The sequence below is a fragment of the Arvicanthis niloticus genome, chromosome 4, assembly GCF_011762505.2.
Source record: "Arvicanthis niloticus isolate mArvNil1 chromosome 4, mArvNil1.pat.X, whole genome shotgun sequence".
NCBI classification, from domain to species: domain Eukaryota; kingdom Metazoa; phylum Chordata; class Mammalia; order Rodentia; family Muridae; genus Arvicanthis; species Arvicanthis niloticus.
The window spans coordinates 4,899,001-4,918,108 of record NC_047661.1 but is presented as its reverse complement, the minus strand read 5'-3'; the positions used below and the strand labels follow the sequence as shown (position 1 = coordinate 4,918,108).

General features: G+C 44.2%; 1 pseudogene; it reads left to right on the top strand.

Moving 5' to 3' along the window:
- The first annotated feature begins 2,256 nt into the window (after positions 1-2,256).
- On the top strand, positions 2,257-4,303 carry LOC117706779 (ATP-sensitive inward rectifier potassium channel 1-like; annotated as a pseudogene).
- Positions 4,304-19,108: the final 14,805 nt, after the last annotated feature.

The following is a 19,108-nucleotide window of genomic DNA, read 5'->3' as shown; positions in this document are numbered from 1 at the left end:
AATATGTAAAGCAATAATACTAGCCTACAATAGAGTAAATTAAAATTTGAATGCTATTAATGTCAACTAGAAGGATCTGTGTGGAAAGATTTAAACCTCTAAAATTGAGACTAACTCATATATTGAACAGACAGAAATCTCTATGGATACTCAGGAAAAGATGAGTCAGGTTGGGCAAAAATCAATGACACAAAAGCTCTATGACTCCTCAAAGCAGTCAGTTTTGTGAAGATAGCCACTCTGTCTTAGCCTCTATTAAAAAGAGTGTAGCTCACAGTGATGACTTAATAAATGGTTGTTGAATAATTATGAAATGAATGAGTAGGTTTCTAGTGTTTCCTCTGACCAGATAATTATTCACTTATGTAGTAAGCTGTGTATTAACTCATATTTCTCCATCTATCTCCTGGGATTGTTCAGAAGCTCACTGTAAATTCTTTCAGTAAAGGCATAGCTATTTCAGGTGACAGAAATTAATTGCAATTAATGGAGAGACTCATAGCTGGACAATGTATAAAGAGTGATAGACTTTGGAACATTCATTCCTATGAAAGCCATCCCCACAAAGCTAAAAAAATACCTATATGGAAGAAAGCAGAAAAGTGTGTAAGAGCCAGAGGTGACCACCAATTCTAAGAAAATAGTGTTTTCTAGACACAGTAGGCCTGATATATATATGAATACACATTATGTACAAGAGTTGAATGAGCTCATTCCAGACAAAATCCCAGAACAGAAAAGTGGCCAGAAAGTACTACCCCTAACCAAGAAGCTATTTGGAATTAAGAGCTACCTGGAAAGAAAAAATTGGTTTGCTACAATGGAAAAATGCAACGCATATCAGCTGCACTCCAGGGCAGGCCCCATGCTTGGGAATAGTGGGCCAAAACAAAAAAGACTCCATGATTTTTGTGTGTGGGTTTGTTATTGTTTGTTTTCTTTTTTCAAGAGAGATAGAATATGAGGGTGGACAAGTGTCAAAGGAGGATCAAGGAGGAGTTTGGGAAAGGTGAAAGAATATATCAACATATAATTGTATGAGAAATTCTAAAAGTAAAAATATTGGTGGGGTGAGTGCTTCGTTTGATTAAACTGTGCTTTCTTCACTATTACCTGAAATAAAGTCTGTGTTCTACATACCACATGAGTCCATCTGATAAGAAATGTAAGAGTGGGGGCCGGTAACTGGAGTTCAAGGAGACCCCTGGCAATATCTCTTTAAGTTCTTGCCTGGTTAAATTGGGTTTTCTTCATCTTATTTAGCATGCAGTACATTCTTGACATTGGTCACAAGAACCCAGAGTGAAAGGCAGCACAGTGTTTCTGAGTATGTTCCACCCGTTACTTTTATTCCTCAGGAGTGGCAAGAATTTGTAAAACTCAGGGCTATGAATAATTTCTTGGGGTACTGTAAGGGGGGGTTCTGACACTAAGGTCTAGTTAATTTTTCTTTTTTTTTCTTTATTTGTCAATAAAGAAGGCCAGGAGCCAATTGCTAGGCAGAAGGTATAGGTAGGACTTCTGGATCCCAAGAGAAGAAGAATACATAGGGAAGGGGAGAGGGTGCTTTTTCTGCCATACTTTGGAGGAAGGAGGATACTGCAATCATGTCTCAGGTGGGAGCTGAATCCTGGAGCTAAGCCATGTGGAACAAAGAAAGGCAGGAGGGGCTGGTAGCACAGCAGCTCCCAGGCAAGGTGATAGCATGCTTATAAAACTACACACAACAGAGTATTGTGAAAGAGGCTCCATGAAAATTCCCTCATTTACCTCAGGTGCGCTTTGCTTTATGGATTGCTCTTGAACATGATTTTATGCCTCCTGTGTTAAATATTTACATTCAATTTATATGACATGTTTATTCTTGTTGGATGTCAGATCATAGCTATTGAACTATGGTTTATCCTGGTCATTTCTCCCTGAATCTGGATATGGTCTTCTTCCTTGCTTTCATGATTTCCCAGCTATAGGCTGTTCTGTTAACATTTACCATGTACTCACTGGTGTTTTCTTTCCATGTTTTTCTGAGCTCAAACAACCTTTCTTAGATCATTATTTTCTCTGTTACATTTCTATATAAAAGTATGCTGAAATGGAGGTGTCACATGACTATAGCATTAAAACATTCATTAGCAGTCATGTTTCTCATTTGATTTTATGGATGAGATCAGTTAGTAGTCTGCCTGTTCTTTAAGGTTCTTAAATCTCAGATCTTGCTTTTAGATGTGTATAGACAGATGAAAATCAACACAGAGGATGACAAAAAGGATGTTCAAACATCTTCAGACATGGTTTGTCACTTACATTTTTTAGCATTCTCGGCAACAAGCAAAACTGGTCTCCAAAGATGGAAAACGTAACATCCAGTTTGGCAATGTAGATACACAATCAAGGTTTATATTCTTTGTGGGCATCTGCACAACTTTACCTGATTTCAAATACAGGTACTGTTGGAATGTTGGATTCTAAGATCCAAATGAGGGGACACCCTCCCCCAATATCACACACAAGAGAATTCACTGCAACAACATGAGCTTTAATGATTCTGGCATACCAGGACTCTGTCGCAAGCCATCAAGAGAGCCCTGAAAAAAGGCTGGGAGTAGTTCTTATACAGAGCATATGAGGGCAATCACAAAGGACCCCAAAGGCTGACCTTCTCAGGTTCGCTCTATAGATGACTCAGATTCACACATTGTTTTCTTCCTGACCACCTCCCATCCTGAAATATGTCTCTGTGCTCTGGGCCTTCCCCACCCACAGGTGGATTCTCTTCCCTGTGGTCTGAGGAATGTTAATCAGCTTCTCCCTTACTCTTCTGAATGTTAATCCAGCAAGTGTCCTCTGACTAAGAAGTGTGCCCCTCCCAGGATGTGTCCTGGGACAGTGGGATTCTTTTAATCTAAAATTTAAACCTGAAAAGACTCAAAAGTCCTACAGTACAACATGTTGGTGTTCATCACAGCCTTCTTAAGGATATAGTTCCTCTTTAGTCCTTGGTGGTATGTTGTGGTCTGTGTTCATAAGAACCGACCAGAGGTCTACCCATAGGACAACAGTCCTTGTGTGGAGAACATTAATGGCATGACCTCAGCCTTTCAGTTTTCTCTAGAGATTCAAGGTTATCAATTCAGGTTTTTGATGGAACAGCATGTTACTGCCATTTATCTGCTTATCTTCCAGTGTATTCTTGGAGTGATCATCAATTTCTTCATGTGTGGTGTAGGGTGGTGGGCTGTGAGAAGTAGCTGGGTGCTTTGTTGAGCATAAGTCTGGAAACCCGGACCCTTATTGGATGGCAGGAGTTTGGTTCTGCTCCCAAGCCCTGGTTCTTTTCATTTAACTTTAGCCCTCCACAGCCCCTCCCACAGAAAGGTCTATGGCCAACAGTCATGAGGAACAGGCCTCAGGCACTAGAGAGATTTACATACTAATGAGATGCCTGAAGGCCAGAGGGTGGAGCCAATTAAGCATTCTTCCCCAGCCCCTCCCCCTTCTCTCCCTCCCTATTTTACTCAGGTCTGCCCTGGGTTTGGGGGAGGGTGCACATCCAGATCCAACAACTATCTGCCATGACATTAAAGCCTGTAAAACCCCATGGACTTTCTTGTGTCATTGTGGCCTTGCCGTGTAAGGAACGATGGAGAAGGTCTTTAATGTGCCACAGCCATTACACCTAACTTCCCCGTGAAGGAACCCCCTACATTCCCAATGAACTACCGTGTGGTGCCATTTTAGCCAAGATCTCTAGACATCCCCACCACAAATCATGTTAAGACCATTGCATTAATCAGAATATGATGATCAGGAAGTGTGGTGGGATTACCCTGAGTGTCTAATCTTAAGAAGGGCCTTCTGATTGACAGACACATATATGACAAGCTTCTGAAGACTACTCATCTCAAGGAGTATTATTTTGGATTAGACCAATAACAACTTTGTAGGTGATGCTGGTGATTAACATTTGTTCTTCACTAACAATCTACCATGTCATTTACCCCAGCCTGTGGGGGCTATGACAGGGTGCCCTAAGAGAGAAGGGGAGAGAATGGAAGGGACAGGAGATGCAAAGAACGAGACCAAGACAAATTTTCTGATCAAGGTCCATAGAGCTGTATTTTCTCAGGCAATTTATACAGGCAGGAAAGAGGATTATGTGTTTGGGGAAATTTCAGGAAAGCTGGGCATTCTGCCACAGTGGATATCTTGCATCCACCAATGTTTTTGTCTGGCTCAGGGTGCAGTGACCACTTTCCTTAGGGTGCAGCAACCATTGACCATCTGCTTTCTCAGGAGTCAATAGCTGAGAAAAAACAAAACCTAAAACTATTCTTTCAAAATTGAGTCAGGTTAGCTCCCAGCAGTCATTCACCATAATAATCCTTTCTTCCACATGGCAAAAGAAACACTTCTCCAACAGAACTTTGAGTTGGTCATCTTTTAAAGATGGCACAGTAGAATTCACCAGTGTAGCCTGCTAGGCCACCACATCCTACTTCCCAGAGGAGATCCTTTGAGGGTACTTTTTTTTTTTTTTGCTCATTGCATCCAAGACCAAGGAATGGAAATATCAACACCAAGCGGATTTCCATAACTTTAGTAAGACGGTGGAAGTGAGACCCTTCAGTGTGGCATGTGCCTTTATATTGAGAAAGATATCAGGGCCAAGATGAATAGAGGCAATGACAATCCTAACTTTGTCTTGTGCTGGGAGCCAAACCCAGGAAGTTACCTGTTGTTCTGGAGAGCCTAGTCAGTACAAGGTTAAGAAAGGATATTTTCAGATCTCAGGTCCCAGGAACTCAAAGAAAGTCTCGTATTTTCTGGGAGCCAGTTATAACAGAGGGATGGTCTTGGGCAATGAGGATATGACAGTGGGATGATCTTAGACAGGGAGGATACAATAGTGGGATGGCCCTAAGCAATGACCCTTGCCTAAACTTCTCATTTTGCTGTGTCTTTATAACCTGCCCCTGAAATTAAAGTTGCAGAGCTTGATCAGAACCCCAGACTTGCTCTCATTCTTTGTGTCTCTTGTCCCTTTATTCTTTCACCCCCTACCCTAGGGTCTCCTCAAATCTCTACGGGCTGAGGCAGCCTTGTCAGAAGTTGGTGAAACAGATGACACCCAAATGTACCAGTGGCTTTTTCATCTGCAAAAAGACTTTCAAGAACCTAGTAGCTGAAGCATCAATAGTTGGGAGTATGAAAGCAAGATGAGAACCTGCAAAGTCTAGCAACACAGTCACCTCTGAACTGATGGCTATAACCCTATAAGACTCAGAGCAATACAAGGCTGCAATATAAGTATACAATCGACACACCTGGATGAAACTGGCATGTGGCAAGGAGCTCCCTTGAAATCTTCTCTATGACTGTGGGAGCTCATAAAATGATGATAGGAATAAAGTCATCCAAAGTTCCATATACTGGCAATGAAGACATTTCTGGAAGACTCCTGGAAGAAGTTAGTATCTTTGGAAAGCTTCAGAAACTACCCATATTTTCCACTTGGTTTCTATGCATGAGAAAGATGCCACTTTCATCTTAAAGGAGACTTTTATCAATGGAAAATCTGTTACATAAGTGGGGGGGGAGGAAGTGAAACAACCAATTACTGACCATAAAGAGGTTGTTATACAAAGAGTACTTCAAGGATCTAACCTTCTCAAACCATTTGAAGCCTTTGTGTAACTCTGAGTCACATGTTTCAGAAGGGGTAATAGGGCATCTTACACTGCAGTCAAATTGGACATGGCACACCTTTGAAACTAAGATAGGGAGAAACAGAAAGGCCCCCAAAAGCTTTGTGATTTATCCAGATTCTGCAACCTATATAGAATTTAGCCCGAATGATCTCTGGTGGTTCATTGAACAGAGGCCAAGTGCATTCTCTAGATGTTAAATCAATACTCATCTGTCCCAGCCCAAGCTGCTGCTCGGGTCCACGGGTCAGGGTCTAGCAAGAGAGAGAGTGGGGACGAAGGGGAAGAGACGTGCGTCTTGCGGCTGGGGGAACTAAACAACAAAACAAGATATGTGGGATAAACAAGATGTTTATCAGAGTGTGCTCAGCTGTTGTAGGCTGTTGAAAGCAAGTCTCTTGTCAGGGTATATGGCTCAAGATGGGTGCAAAGATGATAGCTGCTTTCTGCTAGAAGTCAGCTCCCAACACTCATCTGCAAAGGAGAAGGTTTGAGTTGGAAGTGTTGGTGAGGAGACTGGCTTAGTTTATGAAATGTTTGCTGTGCAAGCATGAAGACCTGGGTTTAGATCAACAATTACACAAAAAGCATGTTCTAATCCTAATACTGGGAGGTAGAGATAGGAGAATGTGTGGAGCTTGCTATCTAGCTGAATAGGTGAGGTCTAGGTTTAGTGAGAGGTTGTTCTGAAAGGTATAGAAAACTTATGAAAAATATAGAAAATTTTTATGACCCCTAGACCTGAGCAAAAGAATGCAGGTTCACTAGTTCCTCCAGGAAAGCAGAAATGAATATAAGATTTTAGGCCTTCACTGCCCCAGGATATATTCTACATTCCAGGAGGGGCACTTTATCCCTGAGTCAGAGGACACTTGCTAGATTAACATTCAGGAGAGGAAGGCAGAGGCTGATTACCATTCCTCAGACATCAGGGAAGATAAATGATTGGGAAAGGTTACATTCTTACAAAAGATAAGTGTGTAATAAGTGATGTTTTCCGCATGACTCTGACTAAATTTGGGTTGGGACTTTTTAAGACTTTCTACTGTTTTATGTTATGTTTTCTTGGCTACCCCCTCAACCCCCCTTGGTTTGTAGTTCTTTCCTATATAAGCTCTCTACTCCCAGCTGACAGGGTCAATTCCTCTGCTTCTGTGTGGGTTATGAATTGACCATCAGTCGACAGATCCCGAAGTATACCTCTTGCTGTTGCATCAAGAAGGTGTCTTGTGAGTTACTGGGTGGCCAAAAATTCCTGAGGCTTGAGAGAGTTCTTCCCTTCGTGGGGGGTCTTTTACAATTCAAAAACAACAACAAAAAAGGTGAAGGGGCTGAAGAGAAGGCTCAGTGGTTAAAATCTCTGTGGCTGCTCTTGCAGAGAACCCAGGTTTGATTCATGGCACCAACATGGTTTTTCACAACTGTCTATAACTTCAGTTGCAGAGCATATGATGCTCTTTTCTGGCCTCAATGTTGTCCATCAGCAGACATATATGCAAGCAAAACACCATACACATATAAATTTAAAGAATAATGTGGAGAATGACTCAGGAAGAAATCTTATGCTAACTTTTGATCCATATGTGTGCGCATGTTCGTGCATGGGTGCACACAAACACACACAGTTAAGTTGTGGTGATATTCTTTCACTATTCAATGAGTAGATTATAAGGCTACAGTCTGTTAAAAGAGGTTTCATTCCTTGCTTTTTCAAGTTGGTACTGAGGTTGGGCAGTGGTGGTGCACACTGTTAACCCCACAGGCAGCACTAACATGTAGCTCTCTGTGATTTTGATGCCTACAAAATGCCTGCACAAAACCCACAAAACTCAATTGATATAAAAACAAGTTACACACTTAGATTGGACAAATGTAACCCACATTACTCTATTACCCATCTATGATATCCATGGCTTTCTGTGGCTCGTTTAGGCCACATGATTGTGGTTCATCTCCTTCTTCCATCTTCTCTCTATCTTGTCTCTTTCTGTCTCTCTCTTCCTCTCTAAAATGTTCAGCTCTGCCTTTTCTTCCACTGCCCAATCACAGGCTTTAGCTTTATCTGCTGATTACAATTTCATTTGACCTCACCTGATTACAGGTACCCCTTCTGAGAGAGCAGAAAAACCAGACAGCAATCCACAACATTTCTCTACCTACACTACAGCTATGTAGCTGGCCTCTGCACATACAGGTCCTCTTTTAGGATTTCTATGGGTATGATAAAACTCAAGACAGGAATCTGGACTTAAGAACTGCTGCTTACTGGCTTTCTCCTCTGGGCTTGCTCCTCCTACTTTTTTTTTATAAGCCCCAGAACCATCTGCCCAATAGTGGCACTGCCCTTAATTGGCTGGACCCTTCATATCAATCAATTATATCAATCATTAATCAAGAACATGAAACACAATGTAGAGTGAAAAATTATAAAGACCATTTTATAAAATATATACAGGCTTTTCTTTATGGTTTTCTTTAAAGGGCATGAAAAATATAGAAAGTTTTTATGACCCCCAGACCTGAGCAAAAGAATGCAGGTTCACTAGTTCCAAGAAAGCAGAACTGAATGTAAGATTTCAGGCCTTCACTGCCCGAGATACATTCCAGGAGGAGTACATTATCCCTGAGTCAGAGAACACTTGCTGGATTAACATTCCTCAAGCCTCAGGGAAGAGAACCCACCTGTGGGTGGGGAAGGCCCAAAGCAGGAAGACACATTCCTGACCACAAAGAAAAATGCAAGTCATCTAGGTGGGGCTGAGAAACTAGTAACCACGATGACAGGGTAACAACTGAGAAATAGTTGAGCAAGTGATAGGGCAAGACCACGTTTTTGAGAAGAATGAGTATACAGAGTGTTTTCCACATGACCCTGATTCACTTAGGTTGGGTTCCTCTGGAATTCTTCGCTATTTTTATGTTATATTTCCTTAGCAACTCCTCACCCCCTCCTCACTCCCCTGGTTTGTGGTTTTCCCCTTTTAAAAGCCCCTCAGCCAGCCAGTCTTTGTCAATTTGGCTCCTGTGTGGGCAAACGAATTGACCATTGGCCGGCCAACTCTCCCTAATAAAGCCTCTGCTGATTGCATCCAGGTACAGTGTCTTGAGAGTTTTTGGGTGGCCGTGACTTCCTGAGACTTGAGTGAGGGTCTCCCGAGTTTGGGGGTCTTCAACAACTTTGTCTGTAGCCTCATCTTATGGAGGCACTTTTTTTCAATAAGTCAATTAAGTCCTCACAGATGACTCTAGCTGTGTCAACTTGAGGAAAATTTGCCAGCATGGTCCCCATGCACAGATTCAACCAAGAGTGTATCCAAAAATATTCAAAGAAAAATATTATGTGGGCCCTAAGTAGTAGAGATTTTTTTCTTGTCATCATTTTCTATAAGGTGTAGTTTAATTATGTGTGTAGCATTGTAGGAGTGAGTCAGTACAGTAATGGCCCACAGATGCATAGCAGGTGCTTACACATTTACTAACCACAGAACCTGCCTGACACCTGGGGATGAACAAAAGAAAGAGCATGTGACCTGTGACAGGGAAGCCAGTCTGCTTCTTATCTGGCTCCTGGAATCTGTGTAGTTGATTCTGCACCTTCTCACCCCCTACACCCAGCCTTCAGGACTGTCTCAGGGGGCCCAAGGGCAAGAGTAACATCAGGCCCCAGACAGGGTGAACAGGCACCCCAATGGACCCTGGTTGGATTCAAGTTCTCTATTGTTTTCTGCACCTTGGCTTCCACCCACAATCCTTTATTTCAGCTTTCACTTTGTTTGCATGTTCTTCCTGCATCACAGTGTGTTCTCAGCACCCTCTTTTCAACTAAGTTGGCCCCTTTTTGTTCCATATTATACACCAGTCATAGGTGAGTGAGAGGGCTCTTTTGTTATTCGCTGTTTATTCACCTGTATCTCTAGAGTGCATGTTTTTGGATTCAGTTTGCCAGGAGTCTTCACATAAGAGCTGGCTCCATTTGGGTCCAACTCATCATCTGTTTTGTCTGTGATAGTTTTACTTATTTGTAGAAATTCAACTTGTTTTGCTGGCAGAGCTATGGGAAATCAAGCTTCTCATGTTAAGGAACCCCAAATCCAGGCATTAAAAACTCTCTTGATTACTTGAGGGCTAAAGATTAAACTGGCAATCCTTGGAGGTTTCTAGAAGGAGACTGCAATTCTGGCACCTTGGATCTTACCCAGAACATGTGGGACCCCATTTGTGGAAGATAGTATTCTTCCTCACCAGGAAGCACAAGGTTAGCCCAGGTGTAACCCCCACACCCCCCATTTGTCCTGATTCTTCTGGCTATCATAGCAAGTCTCAAATCCTCCTCTCCTGAGGAGGTAGTCACAGCACACAATAGACATTGACAGGAACAAGCCAGTACTAATCTTTCCATTGCCACCCTGCTGCTGTTCCCAAGAAGAACAAGTAAGCCCTAATTCTTTTCCAAGGACTAGGAGGAGGATTCATCTCTGCCACCTACAGACAAGTTCCCTCCCCCCACCACCCTCCACCACCCACCCCCACCATAAGCATTCCCCATTCTCCTTGGGTCCCCCTCCCCAGATTGCTACACCTCCCTTCCAAGTACTCAAAGCCAAAGTTTCAGGAAGCCAGAGCTGGGAGAAGGGCACACTGACCCTCTCCTGCAGTCACACCCATGATCTTTGTTACTGCCCACTTTTTTGTGACCCTCCCCTACTTGCTGCTCTGCTGAGCAGGCCCCATTTGGAGACATACCTTGTCAATAAGGAATTGAACTTTGCTATGTAATCATGGGTATCCACCCCTCTTACTAATTTATCCTATAATACTCTAGCCAGCAGATCCTTAGTATAACAGAGACCCCCTGAGTGAACCACACAAAGAGGAGAGAGCACTGCAAAATGCAAGAGGAATTTTTAATGTCCCAGCATGCTGGGGCCACCCTGCACCCCAAAGGAGAGGTGACCCTGTGTCACTCATTCAGTGAGTTTTATACAGTTCTTAGGGCAGCAGTCATTAGGCACAATGTGATTGGCAGAACAGTGTGACTTTTTAAACTGATTGGTCTCTAGGGAATGAGATGGCAAGGACCTCACTTGTCTGTAGGTGGCAAGGATTTGTCCGTTGTTTGGAATGTGTCTACAGTGCTCTGGGCCTTCCCCACTTGTAGGTGGATTCCCTTCCATGTGGTCTGAGGAATGTTAATCAGCCTCTCCTTCCTCCTCTGACTGTTAATCCAGCAAATGTCCTCTGATCAAGGAATGTTAGCCTCTTCTTAGGTGTCTGTGTGTGTGTGTGTGGGGTGGGGTACAAGTGTTCCAAAGTTCCTTTTGAATCCCTCATTTAGAAAGGTGACCATGGTGGCACATGCCTTTAATCACAACACTTGGGAGGCAGAGGCAGATCTCTGAGTTCGGATTTCTGAGTTCGAGGCCAGCCTAGTCTTACGGAGTGAGTTCCAGGACAGCCTGAGCAATGCAGAAAAACCCTGTCTCGAAAAACAAAAACAAGCAAACAAAAGGTGGCAAATGAGTCAGAACCTGATTCACCCTGCTTTGAGCAGTTCCTGAAACAATAGTCTATGCAACTTCAAACCCAATATGACTGGCATAATCTTCCAAGACCATTCTGGATCCGTCAGTATTTTTGAACTGACTGTTCACTTATGATGACCATGCTGAGGCTCAAGCCTGAGACATTAAAAACGGCATCAACATTTCCTTAGACATACTAATGGGATGTGGTAATTTTATTGATCCCTGCATCCAGGTCCTGGTAGGTCAACAAACTTATTTCCACCAAGCTTCTGAGCTGGCATTTAAGGCCCTTAAGGCCTGAATGTGGCCTGTGACCCCTCCACATACTTTCACAACCTCATTCAGCAAGCAGCAGAGGCCTTCACTGACTTCCTGACCAGCTCACAGAGGCTGTGGAGAGGAGGGTGGATCCTGGCCCCTCCCAAGATATGCTCAAAAAGCAATTGACTTAGGAGAGCCTCGGTTCCCCCACCCTCCCGGCCGCTGCCTGCTGACAGGTGTCTCTAAGGTATGGGAACCTAACGTACATAAAACCACCTGGATGTACCAACAGACTGTACTGCCACAGAGGATGAAGTACAGCCCTACTATTTGCCAGCTATATGTGGCAGAGGCACTCGGTAATACCTCCACGTCTTCCTTATCCTCTATTGGCTGTAATCCTGTGGAATGTTAATGGATGTTCATGGGTGATATCCTGATAGTCCACTCTGATGTAAGACACCTCTGGGCAGTCACTGCTGTTTCGCTGAAAGATTTAGCTAGGCTCAATCTGAGTGTTGTGCCTGAGAAAGTACAATATATTCCCCCTTTTGCGTTTTTGGGATTCTCCATTGCCAAGCAAATTCGGCCTCTGTCTTTTGACATCAAAACTAAAGAACTGTACTCCCTGGCCAAGCTGCAATAGCTATGGGGGACTGTTGATTGGATCAAACTCTTCCTGCCTATTCTAGACCAAGAGAGATGCACCACTTGTTTTCCTCCTGGAGGGTCCCTCTAGTGCCTTCTCCCTAACCAGGCTTATGACAGAGGCCAAGGAGCTCCTTAAGCAAGTGGGCATCATGCTGACCTCTGCTTCCCTGGAGCATTGCAGTCCCTCCAAACCTCTATTGTCTATTATCCTGTGGACTGCTAATGCTGTATTGGGGATGTTTTGGAAGGATGGACCTCTGATGTGGCTACACCAAGCCTACTCTGCCCTTAAGATCATTTTCAAATTTGAACTGACCTTTTAGCTCTCCCTTAACGTACAGGCGACCTATAATCTACAATAGAGAGCCAGATCAAATCATTTCTCCTGTCTTGCTGAGGCATTTGCAGTCTCTCTTATCAGATTCAATTAATTTCAGGAGATGTTGACAGGATTCTCCTGGACACTAGACAACCACCTGCCCCAGGAGAGGCAACTCTCTGCCTTACCCATACTCCTCTTTGTAATTAAGCCTCATAGCATCCCCTCCTCTTCTCTAGAGGTGGGGACCACCCTTGCTTTCACCAACTCTAACAAACTCGGAGATGGCGTCTTGATATAACCCCATGACAAAGGGGAAGTTGTCCCAGTCCTGCCCAACCTCCCCCCCCCCCCCCGGTCAGTTCAGCTGGAAGAGCTAATGGCAATAGTAAAGATTCTTGAAATATTCCAGGACAAGGCTATCTTTTCTGATAGCCAATATGCAGTTCAGGTAGCCCATGTCCTACCCTTCTTCCAGATTAGAGTGCCTGAAACCCCTCTATCTGACAATGACCATACTCCAAGAACTTCTACAGCAGAGAGCCCATCCTTGGTACATCTCCCACATTAGGTCACATTTGGGGCTCCCCGGTTCCTTAACTCATGGAATGAATGCACAGACAGCATGCTTATGACTGCAGACCTTGAACTCCTGGAACAAGCCCAGATGCTGCACCAACAATCTCACCTGTCCCCACAGAGCTCTCAGGTGTATCGCCTGCTCCCCCTGTTAAGTGATGGTAATATCTTTAATGGAATTTTTACTGACCCAGCTTGTAATGGTATAAATATAGAGATCATTACAGTCTCTCAGATTTATTGGGCTCGTTCCCTGCCCCAACCAACCCACCCTCCATCTTTCTTCTCACAAATGCTTCTGACATCCAAGAAGTGATGAACATTTCTATCACCCATGTTATCTAGCAGCATGCTGGTCCCACCTGAAACCTGAAACAAATTGGCTATCTTCCTATGTGAACCTGCTGCAATATGAATACCTGTGACTAATGTAACTCATTTCCATGCTATCCCTCTGATGTCTAAAACTGACCTGCAACCTCTGGGATGGGTCAAATATGATTTTGGAATCAGTGAGGCCATCATTATCACCATCCTGGTGTCTATGGAGGGTGCAACAGCAGCAGCAATGGCCTTGCCACAAATTGTGACAAAGGCAGAAACACTAGACAGAGTAGTGTCCCACTCTTCTTATGCCCTCCAGGCACAGGAGATCCTTAATCAGCATCTTTATTGGGCCATTCATATGTTACAACAACAGGTTGAGTTATTGTCAGAAGAACTTGAGATGGTACAGGACATATCTCTTCTTGTGTATAATCCTAGGTTTGGGTCTTTATACCTGATCCCCTACCAGGTACGTAATTCTACCTCAGAGAGGCTGAAGTTGGCCCATTATATCAAGGAGACATGGCACACCAAGTTTCTCAATTATTCTATACTCCTCATGGAAAAAGTTAAACATCACCAGACCTCCAGCTATGCCCATTGAAGTGAGCTTTATAACTTAAGTATGCGGACAACCTTAAAAGGCTCTTTGATTCCTCTTGGAGAGTCACTTTGGCAATCTTAGAAAGTTCTATTGGTAGTCATCATTCTCTTTGAGTGTGTTATGCAGCACATGTCATGCCAGCACTCCATCAGTAAGACTCTGCTCCAAGTGCTGATGGCCCTGGGAAGCTCTGAACAAATCCTTCCTCTTGGAGTTATATAGGCATGGTTCTTGAAGATAAAAATAGGGTCCCAATAAGCTGATCTACTCCATTCAGGCATGCTTTCCAGAGAGACTGACCTTCCAGAGCCAGTAGTCAATGACAGGCAAGACCCCAAGAGCTGGGCGGCATGTTTTCCTGTACTGGTTGTCCCATGAGGTGGAGTAAACAATGTTAGAGCACAGAAGTGAGCTGCTAAACAAAAATGGATGGATATGTAGGAGTAGGTCAGCATGTACTGACTAGTGTCCAGTAACAGCGCACACAAGCACGGCAGGTGCTTCCTCATTTACTAACCCAGAACCTACCTGACACCCAGAGACAAGGAAAGAGCATATGACCCAGGCAGCCAATTGGCTGGTGCCAGCTGTGGTGGGGTAGAGGCCCAAGGGGTTGCCAAAGAAGCAGTTACTGGCTGAGGAGACATGGGCAAAGAGTACAAAGGCACTCTTCACTTTAGCAATAAATGAGTCTACTTCTGCTTTTGTTTCTCATCTGGCTCCAGGAATTTGTCATTGATTCCATGCCTTATTACCGCCTATACCTAAGGTCTTGGGGGCCTAGGATTAGAGCAACATAGCATTTACATTGTTTCTATATTACAAACAATATAAAGATGATTTAAAGTATAAGTGAAGATACAGGTGACAGCTTCTGTGCTGCCCATGGTACCGAGCTCGGGCGTAGGCCTGAGGGATTAAAGAAATACTCAGACTTGGGTCATCCATTGTGAGAGAATGCCAATGCCTTTACTGGGCAGGTTCAATACATCCACCAAGCCAGGGGAGGAAAAACACAAACTCAGAAAAAAACAGAAACTCAACTGGGGGGGCAATAGGATGTCAAGTGTAAATTCCCTTCCTGGGGCATCATCCTTCAACAGGATGTTTTGTTCTTAGAAAAACTGCAGAATGTTACTTTGTAGACAGTGGCACATGGAAAGTCTCAGCCAGGACATAGGAGCCTTTTGGGGTCCTACAACAGGAAGGTGATTGTTCCGTGCCCCTTCCGAGTCCCCTCGCCCGCAAGAGAGACACGGGTGCAAGAGAGACACGGGAGGCAGTGTTCGGGTAGTTACTGCAGAAAGGCTTTATTCTTGTATCAGCTGAAGCAGAAGACACCAAGCCCCGAAAAGGCACTGCTTATATGCACCCTAGAGTGGCGTGTTCACTTCTGATTGGCTGCTTACTCATCACCCCATATTACTCCCCGGGATGGGCAGTGGCTTGGCGTGCTTTTGCCTTTTGCACCTGCGCAGTATAGTTGTTTACTTGTGGGAGCACTGAATGCCTGCGCCATCTTGTAATGGCGAATACTGTCACCACTTGCCGCGGCTCCCTACATCTCCCCCTATCTATTTTATAAAGATGGAACAGCCTTTAGCCTATCAAGCGTGGCACCAACTCAGTGAGGGAAAGCAGAGGCCTGATCCCCTGTGCAAAATGAGATATTGTAATGGGTTTCTTCTCTTGTTGTCGTGCAATGAGTAATACTTCCCATACCCATCTCGATGCCTTTTGACAGGGAAAGGGAGCCTCCTCCCTGGGGCGCCACCAGGAGAGGAGGTTTTTGGCATCAAACCTTTGTGCAATCAGGCATACTTTCGAGAAATCTATCCACACTCGTGGAACATTCCCTGTCGAGTACCCACTTGCAAACACCTCTAAATATTCAGGTACCACAGTTATTCAGGCAAGGACTGGCTAGACTTAGACCTCTCATCGACCCAGTGCAATGGGCTGAACCCTTGGGGTGCATCGACTGAGGGTCTCAGTCATCAGTTACTTTCTTAGCATAGATAGCCAAATTTCAGGGGAAAATCATTGTTCCAAGGCTACGAGTGCTTGGGCTATAGCGACCTTGTCACGTTTTTGTTGGGCTCTGAGCTTGCAGACCAACCATAACATGAACACTAATCCACAACATAGGGATGCACCAAACAGGCCTATCCCCACCCTTTCCTTAAAGAAAGAAAATGCAGAGGTAAGCCAAGAAGTAAAATCGCCAAGGGTAACAGGGTCCACTCGTGTTCCATTAAGGCTCAAGATCTGGATCTGCAATTGCTGCTGCATCTGGTCCAGCTCCTTAGTCCAATTCCCTTGTAAATAAGCAGAAAGATTATGGCTTTGAATAAACGTATTGTTCATAAATCTCAGAGGTGTAATACATAGATGTGGGGTTGCTGACACGTAGCTCACTTGAACCACATCTGTGAGTTGCTCCACATGGGCTTGGAGCAAATCAACTCTCTGATTGACCAACAGAATGCCTGATGCCAAGTGTGCATCCACTTTCTGTAGAGTGGTCAAAGCCTCAGAAGTCTTTTCTGAAATTTGATTAACAACAGTAGCTGTTGCAACTTGATTAGCCATGGCTATGCTGGCTGTCACAGCTGCAGCTGTAGAGATGGTAATAGCAGTGATAATGGCTGCAGTAATGCCAAAGTCTCTCTTCTGTCGAAATAAAGTCAAGGTCCCAGACGTCTGAACAGGGATAGGGATCCATTGTGGTATTCTGGCTATTAGGGCCTGCTTATAGACAAGAGCAGACCAGCACTGGGACATAAGGCAAGTTACATTGGTACAAGTATTAAAGGAGTGGTTGGATAAAATGAAAAGAAATGGAGACTACACACAAACTGGAGTCGGTCCTATCTTAAGAGCGGTGGTCACCTCTTTGAGCATATGATTTACCAATCCAGTACCATTAATAATATCTTTAGAACCGTTTGTATTTGAGGCATTAATTTGCTCTGTATAGTTAAAGGTATAGGAGAAATTCTGTTTAGCAGAAGCGACACCTTTTAAGAAGGCAAGGGCATAGGTTTTGGAAAAGCAGATAGGGTAGCCCATCTAAATTCACTATATATACTAGGAACCCAAGCTTGGAGAATCCATGTAGCAATCAAAAGCATTCGTAGGGGAACCCGCTGAGGAATCATCATCCGCAACTGTGAGGCGTCGCGTCAGGCGTTCCGACAACCAAAACGGGTTGTCTTCTTCCTGTGGAAAAACACAAACCGCTCCCCTGGATCTTATTAAAATAGGATCCGGGCCTTTCCATTGACCAGTCAAAACATCTTTCCATTTTATCATTTCTTTTGGCCTAGTTGGTTCCAGGCAATGGCGATCAGCCACCGTGTTGCCCTGACTGTCCAAATTCAAAAATTTAAGAGTAAAAAGTGCCAGAGAGACAATAACCGGTGGCACCATGGGCAGAGCTTCCTCAACTTCTCCTTTTTGTTTTATCAAATAAGTTTTAAGGGTACGATGAGCATGCTCAATGATGCCCTGTCCATGAGGGTTGTAAGGAAGACCTGTCAGGTGTGTCACCTCCATTTGGTGACAAAATTGTCCAAACTTTTGAAAAGCGTAGGCTGGTCCATTGTCAGTTTTAAGGATTTTAGGCTTTCCCCAGGCACTCCAAGCCTCGAGGCAATGTTGAATAACATGGGCCGCCTTTTCTCCGGTCAATGGAGAGGCAAACATAACTCCAGAACAGGTCTCAATGGAGACATGCAAATATTGTAATTTGCCAAAGGATGGGATGTGGGTAACATCCATTTGCCAGATCTGTAATGGCCTAATTCCATGAGGGTTAATTCTGGTATGGGGAACAGGTAGGAATTGACAGCAGTTTTGGCATTGAGTCACGATATCTCTAGCCTCCTTTCTAGTGATGTTAAATCGACATTGTAGCATCTCAGCTGTCACATGAAACCTTTTATGAAAGGCTTTAGCCAAATCCAATTTTGGCGAAAGGGCAATTGCAGTCAACTTTGTGGCTCGATCTGCCAGGTCATTTCCATGGGACATAGGTCCCAGTAAGCCTGAGTGAGCCCTAATATGAATTATAAAGACAGGGAATCTTCGCTTAGCCAGGGTAAGCGGAATCTTTTGAAAAACTTCTACAAGTCTGCTAGATGTCTTAATTAACCCAGCAACTTCTAATGCTTTTACTGCATTAACCACATAGAAGGAATCTGAAACAATATTTAAGGGACCTGGAAAGATTTCCAGAACCTCTGACACCACTAGGCATTCCACAATTTGAGGTGAGGTTTCATGGTATTGTTTGGATGTAACCTTGTTATTAACCACATAGGCAAAGCACTTAATAGCAGGCCATGGCGGGGGTCTATCGCGTCCCTGACCTTGTAGAAGGACAGCAGCCATCTCTAAATTAGCTGCCGAGAGTCCTGCATTAGTAAGGGGGCCTCCCAAGCCTCAACAGGCTTTCAACCAGTCTTGTAACCCTCTGTTCCTACGAGGGGCAATGATTGTGCGGCATTCCGCTGTAGCATTTTCAAAGACCATTTGACCTATCAATGGCATCACCTGTTCCGGGTCACCAAAAATCCTACCCACTGCCTTGGTTATTCGGGCCACAAAATCAGAAAAAGACTCATTAGATGTCTGAATTATCTTGGACAAATAAAGGTTACTGCCTTCCTTCCTAGGGAGAGATTTCCATGCCTTTATTGCGGCTGATGCTATCTGTGCGTAGACCTGCCAGGGATGAGTGGTCTGGTCGTTTGCGTGTACGCCAACTCCAGCCAGCATGTCAAAAGTCCATAATTGTTGACCCTCAATGCTTGCATTAGCTCTGGCTTGTGCTTGTAACTGCTCATGCCAGAGCACTTTCCATTCCAAATATTGGCCCATATTGGTAAGTACCACCTTCACTGTGTCCTGCCAGTCTCCTGGCGTCATAGCAGCTGCACTTAATCTCTCCACTTGGAATACGGTAAAATTAGCCCCAATTCCATATGCACATACTGCCTCAGCTAATTCTTTGACCTGCCTATACGCTACTGGGGCATGAACACGGACTCCCTCTGCCCCTTCAAAGACCGGAAATGCCAGCTGTAGCTGTCTCCGATCTCCTGGGCTGAGAAATGAATTAGAGACGCTTCCT